General features: G+C 36.7%; 1 long non-coding RNA gene across 1 annotated transcript; it reads right to left on the bottom strand.

Annotated features, from left to right (window-relative positions):
• Nucleotides 1–239: 239 nt before the first annotated feature.
• LOC137656135 (uncharacterized) lies at nucleotides 240–7,040 on the bottom strand. Its single transcript, XR_011046955.1, has 2 exons — nucleotides 6,979–7,040; nucleotides 240–530 (listed from the first exon to the last, which is right to left on the bottom strand). It is a non-coding gene; the product is annotated as an uncharacterized lncRNA (long non-coding RNA).
• Nucleotides 7,041–7,341: the final 301 nt, after the last annotated feature.

The raw sequence follows: 7,341 nt of genomic DNA, 5'->3' as shown, positions 1-7,341 counted from the left end.
TACTAGCGTACTAATCAGCTTTTCATACAAACATCAATCCGACAAATTACTCCCTTAGCGAATGAGGTGGCCACTCATACAGCTTTGAACTGGATTAAATAGGGGGTATTGTCAGGGCTATGCAACTCATTCCCTTTGTAGCTGCTTGCTGTGCCGTAACCTACGCCAAACAAGGATGTTCACGGCGATAAATATCATCACCGTGAAACACAAACTAGCCAGTATTATGGGGGTGAAGAATCTCTTTGTAAGTCGGCGACAGGTGGTCCTTTTCGGTAAGTTTCATTAAGTGTTTCGCCACACTTCCTTTATAGGGGAGAGGAAGTGCGGGCGTTGTAGAGGTCCACGTGAAATTCGCGAAGTAAGCACGTTCTCTGATGATTGTCCGTAGGCCAGTCACCATGGAATTCGGGGAAGTCCCGATACAGCCATCTGCTGCGACGAAGATGTGGTTGTGGGATGTGGATCCGTCAGGGCATGATATATTGAAGCCGTCCTTGTCGTATCGTATCCACGAGCCATTATTTAGTCTGCAATTGAATTCTTTATTGTCAAAGGGATAAAGCTTATCCAGACAATTTTCACTTGTATGGGAGAGAGCACCGTCTAGCACTATACCTAACTCGCATGAATCCATCAAGTTTTTACGGAATTCAAATGAGTCAGCTGTACATATTTTTCTATCCATTGCGTCTGAACAGTGAGTTTAATTGATTTAAGTCTTTAATGACCGTATATGTTTCCTTGTCTGGGGAAATCAATACGTGTCCTGTCAAACTGGATATTACTGGATTTGAGTGATTCGTCATGAAAGTCGGAAATGGTGATATCCTGTAAGATTGCCAGGCATCAGAAGAATCAAAGGGAATTGTAATCCTAATCTTGTTATTATCTACGTTTACTGTAATTAGGCTGTAATAAAATTCTAACCTATGTTCGTCTAACAAAGGAACATAGCCTAGTTTATCCCTAGTGTTCTCCAGAACTAATTTTAAGTAACGTATAGGCAACAAATGGGGGCGACAATACACCTTTAGTTGCTAACGTGATAGCTTCTACATAATCCTTGGATTTCTCAATGAAATGTGCAATTCTGTTATGTATGTGATCTATCTTTGAATCATAATACGTTAATGTTGCTAACAAAATCCTGTACTTCCATAATTTGAACGATATTATCTGAATGTTCATTTAACAAATCCATAATTTTATTGATTGAAGCTAACTGATCCCTTAGTTCTGACATAATCAATTCATCTTTATGAGTCAAGAACTCAATTTTCTTATTTTGATTACTAATTTTAAGACGATTGGAAAGTCCTAAACCTAAACTTGCAACAGACCCAAAGATGCTTAATGCAGCATAAATGAACGGATTCCGTCTTTCTTTTTGTTCGTGTCCTACAGTCCACATCAAAAGGTCATAAGCCAAAGATCCTGTCTCTCCAGTCTTATTCTTTAAGTCATCAGATAGCATCTCTGCAATTTTTAATGTTGAGCTAAGCAAACTCTTAGTAGTCAAATGAAAATGTCTCCTATGCAACTCATCCAATGATGCAGAAAACCTTGAAATGGCGGTTCTTAAGCTAGTGACATCATTCTCTTGAAGAAAAATTGCTTGCATATGCACTTCGACAATTACGTTGGTTGATGTAATAAAAATGTCTTCTTGTCTTTCAACTATATTTCCATATTTAAAATATATATTCTTAGTCTTAGAACTCATCCCATACGAAAAAAATGTCTGAGCGAACAATATCACTCCCAACAACAAAAAATTCATCTTGGAAACCTGTAACGAGAAAAAACATATGTAATTACTCCTGTATTAAAAAGAAAACTTTTAAATTGAAATTAAAATTTTTCCTCACTTCTTTTTAATTTCTTATGTGAGACAATGGTACTATTCTCTCATCCGTGGGTTGGGCTACATTTTGAATTCTAAACCTATTGGCCGTTAATATTTCCAAAATGTTAAATGGGCCTTCAAACTTAGGTGTTAGTTTATAGTTGAGCCCTTTTCTGACATTGATTTGAATATAGATGTTATCACCCACGGTATATGTTTTAGTTGGTTTCGCTATTTTATCATGATTCCTTTTCATTATGATTTGTGATTCTTCTAAATTCTTTCGAAGGATATCATATCGACTTATACTTGCATTTATACATTCTTTTAAAGGATTTGATAGATTAGTTGTAGGCGTTAATACATGGAAAGGTGTTCTAACTGGGGGTACCATACAATGCTTCATGCGGTGACATTTTAATTGATATATGATATGAATGATTCAGAGTACTCAGTGCCGCCGGTATTGCAATATCCCAGTTGGGGTCTGATCCCCCTAGTGTTACCCTTAATATATTTAATATCTTCCTATTTGCTCTTCTTCCACTAGCCCATTCGACTCTGGGTGATATATCATGGTATTGATCTTCTTTATTTTGAGGAATTCACACAATGAGGTAAGAAAGTGATTATTAAATTCACCACCCGAGTCTGAGATTATCATGTGTGGAATTCCATGTTTACAAATGTAACACTCGTAAAACTTCCTAGCGCATTCAATCGCAGTTTTAGTTTTAAGCGCTATTAGTTCTGTATATCGAGTTAAAGCATCTATAATTACTAAGAGGTGCTTATTCCCTCTGTCTGACTCGTAAAATCCTGTTAACAAATCTAAATGTATTCTTTCAAAGGGTTGATTGGGAACAGGATAAGTTCCTAAGCTAACAGGTGTTTTCGTATGCCCTTTGTTTTCCTGACATGTGCGACAATTAGCTATGTGTCTTTTTATATCTGTAAGCATTGTATGCCAATAAAACAATGATTTGGCTTTCTGTGACATTAATGAGAACCCAGGGTGTCCATGTAATGGATTTGAATGCAACCAATTCAGGACAGTGGAAACAAGTGAGTTTGGTACTACTACCTGGTCGTTAGTTACATGTGGTGTATTGCGGGTTTTCCTTGTCACAGTCCTACACAGAATATTATCTTTGATTACATAATTCTGCTGCTTATACTTTATATATTCTTTTTCTTTATGATTGCCTTTCAAAGCATTTATAATTGTTTCTATTTTCTGATCTTTTCTTTGCTCAGTCTGTAACAATTCAGCACTCCAGCCTAAATCTTCTTGTTCAGATATTGTTTTTACAATAGGCATGGATGTTGATATATCTATTAATTCAGCTAAAGACTCCGTACAAGATGACACGGGGTTGCGTGATAATGCATCCGCAATGATATTTGCTTTCCCAGGTAAATACCCGATTCTTGCGCCAAAATCTTGAATGATTAAATGCCACCGAGTTCGTTTAGGGCTGTGATTGAAGCCTTTAAAGAACTCTGTTAGTGGTTTATGGTCAGTAAGAACCTTAACGGGATAACCGTAAATTATGAACTTAAAATGCACTAGCGAATTAACAATAGCTAGTCCTTCCTTGTCTATTACTGCATATTTACTTTCGGAAGTTCTCAATTTTCGAGAATAGAAAGCTATCGGGAAAAAACTGTTTATCATATTGCTGAAGCAATACCCCCTCCCACTCCTAAGTCTGAGGCGTCTGTTGCAATGAAGAATTCCTTACCGAAGTCAGGAAATTTTAAGATAGGAGAACTACACAGTTCATCTTTCAAAGTATTAAACGCCTGTTGATGTTGCTCAGACCATATGAAATCTACGCCCTTCTTCGTAAGATCAGTTAAAGGAGCGGCTATTATTGAATAGTTGCGTATAAAACGCCTGTAATATCCACTACAACCCAGAAATTGCTGTATTCCCTTGACATTAGTAGGTATGGGAAAATTACGTATAGCCGACACCTTATCATGGACTACTTTAAGACCTTGGCTTGACACCATGAAACCCAAATATACTAATTCTGTTTTGAAAAATTCACACTTACTAATCTTTACCCCTTAAGTTATGTTGTCTTAATCTCTGTAGTACTAGTTCTAACTTACGTAGATGTTCTTCTAAGGGTGTTGGAAAAGATTACAAGATCATCCATATAGGCATGCAATATATCCCCTAACAAGTCTCCAAACACTATGTTAATCATTCTTGTAAATGTTATAGGAGCACAACGTAAACCAAAAGGCATCCGTAAAAATTCATAATGTCCCCTGGCTGTGCTGAAGGCTGTGTATGGGATACTATCTTCTTCTAATGATATCTGGTGAAAGCCTTTAAGTAAGTCCAAACTGGTAAAATATTTATTCTGACCTAACAAAGACAAAATATCGTCAGTACATGGCACTGGGAATCGATCAGGGATCGTTTCCCCTCGTTTAGACGACGAAAGTTGACACAGATACGCCATGTTCGATCTTTTTTCGGTACAACTATTAAAGGAAAATTATAAGGGCTATTTGATTTTCTAATGACTCCTTCCTCTAACATTTTACCTACTTCATCATTTATTTCATTCTGGAATTTCATAGGGAGTCTGTACGAGGGTACATATATAATTTTCTGTTTGTCTTTTAACCTTATTTGATGCTCGATCACATCTGTTTTCCCTAAGGATCCATCCGTAGTGGAAAAGACATCTGTATATTTATTTAAAAGTTCAAAAATTTTCTGCTGAATTTCTTCGTCTTGAATGTCCTTACTGATTTTATTTTTAATAGATCGTAAAAGGGATTCATCCGCAACTGATTGAGAGTGATTGATTTCAGCAACGGTAAGAATACGATGTTTATAAACTTCTACATCCAAGATATGTTGATTTTTGTGAATTACTAAAGTGTTATTTAAATGATTACAGACTTCGATATTACATTGCTGATGTGAGCCTACTGTATAAATAGCTTGTGTGACAGACAATCCGTTGGTTTTCAAAGTATCGGAAAGGATTAATATTTCAGATCCCGGTAGTGTTTTCTTTATTTGCACTATTAAATTCGAAGGTATGTTTGGTTCGATATATTGCGTGCAAGATGATATTACGGGGTGAACGAGAATTCTGCTGGGTCGCGTGTATTATTTCTTTATTAGTGAGACAAGTTATTGGTTCTTCAACGTACGTTACGGTTACATTTGTCGTCTCCTTATTATCCAAAACAGACTTTAAAGTATTAGAAGACTTATAGAATTTCCCTTTGATATACACGCCGTGCTTTGCAGGAGCTAAGATAATGTTTTGATTTCCCATAGATGGGTATCCTATAATTACAGCTGGATACATATTAATGTTTTTCACAACAACAAATGTATCGGCAAACGTGCGATTACCGACTCTGAACTGAATATGAGTTATGCCTATGACGTTTAATTCATTATTTCCTATACCTGAAAGTCTGATTCCTGATTTTTCAATCGGAAAGTTCGAAAACAACAAATGATGCGTCTTCAAATCCATAATATTACGTGGACTACCAGAGTCAAAAAATAACGTAAAGGATTTGTGTTCTAAATTTACAGCATATAAGGTTGGCCGTAACTCATTTTGGCTTATTATTGTATGAATTCGTTGCAAATCTACGGGAGCATGCACTGTTTTACTTAATTCGGCCGTGTGTTTCATAGGAAAATCTATTGTCTCACATTTATCTGATAAAAACATTAAATTGATTATTCAATACTATTGATGTTGACATAAATGACCTTGACCCAACATCACTCTCTTCCCCTCTAGAGTTAACTATGTGGTATTTGCTTTGTTCTGCACATTCTGAAAATTAGGCTGACTTTGCGAGGTCTGGTTTGACGGCCCAGGCTCAGCGATATTTGAAGAAGTGTTTGTTTGTTTCGGACTCTGAACTGCATTGACATTTTGTTGTTTCTTCTTATTGTTAAAATGAGGATTTTTTCTTTTTATTTCCATATGGAACTGACTGTGGAATTGACTGTGTATTTCTAGGATATTGTTGTGTCTTACGCGCGTAACATTGACTATAAGAATGTGATCCTGTGTTGTGAACTGAACAAAATTTCGTTCTACAGTCTGCGCTTATGTGACCTTGACGTTTGCAGTTGTAACACGTCACTCCCGCTACTGGATTATTAATTACGTTCACTGTTTGTGGTTTTGTTTCATTCTTAGCAAAAACTTGAGTTAACACGGGATCGAGATCTGGACACTTGGACATGTGCTTCTTTATCTGTTTATAGACATCCAATTCCGTACTTGCAGGCATTAACTTCTTATCAAAGCACCGCACTAAAGCTTCAGGCAACATAAGTGTCATGCAAGTTAAATACATTAATCGTAAAAAATCTTTCACGGAGATATTATCGTTAGTAACCCAAGTGGAATTACCTAAAATGTCCTGATATTCGTTAAGCCTATCAGCTATGAGAGCTGCTCTCTCAACAACATTAAGCCGATTCATAGTGGCTTGATTAAGTGTATTTCGTAACGTTAACACCACATCCAAAGCTTCTTCACCCCCATAGATCGCGCGTAACCTAACTTTGAAATCATCCCAAGTAACTGCTTCCTGAAATGAAACACCTCTTAAATACGCACTCGCATCCCCCCTTAGAAAAATCTATAAAACTTTTAGCTTCTTGTAATTGTACAAAAGGATCTACGATTTGTTTGGCATTTAAATGGGCATCAACGGATGAAATCCATGACTCCACATTTTGTGGCAAGAACCCCGTTGACACGGCCTTGAAAAGGAAGGATTGCTGACCTGGCATTTACAAGCGTCACAATTGGAGGAGGATTAGCCTGGCCTACACCACTAGGTCCAGGGGTAGGGCTGACAGGAGGAGCCATGACTGCTGTATTCTTTTTTTTTTCTATCTCTTTGACCCCTTTCAATCCTATCAAAATATCTATATGAGTACAGACGCCCACTGCGTAAACGCATATGTATAATAAAATTCCCCCAACAATGTTACTAATCCCAATACATTTCCCCCCAAGAGTTTATGAAAGAAAAAGGAATTAGCACAAAGAAAGAAAAATTCTAAATGAGAATTCGGAGTTTCTTATAACAAAGTTTAGGAATTCACTCACCCCAGTAATATTTGACTAACGACTTGTGACAACTACACTTCACTGCACAAACTGAAATGAATACAAAATCTTTGTACTTAGCTTTATATGTAGTCGAGTCGTCTCTCTCTCTCTCTCTCTTGATGTTTTGTTAGCGATGTCTCGTTCTAGTTTCTTGTAGAATGTAGGTCTTCCTGGATATGTTTTGCAATAGTTGAATGCCAGTCCTTGGGTTTCCTAGGATGTTGATTGAAGATTCTATTTGTATACTAACATATGTTGGTGTTAGCATTTTCGTTGGACTCAGTCAAAATTGTAGATATTTGTAGATAGTTCTGAGTTCTTGAAGATCTTTATCAGGTATTACAGCTTTTATGTTGAAGT

Source organism: Palaemon carinicauda, chromosome 17 (assembly GCF_036898095.1).
Source record: "Palaemon carinicauda isolate YSFRI2023 chromosome 17, ASM3689809v2, whole genome shotgun sequence".
In the NCBI taxonomy this organism is placed as follows: Eukaryota; Metazoa; Arthropoda; class Malacostraca; order Decapoda; family Palaemonidae; genus Palaemon; species Palaemon carinicauda.
Note: the sequence above shows the minus strand (reverse complement) of the source record. Positions and strands in the feature narration are given on the sequence as shown.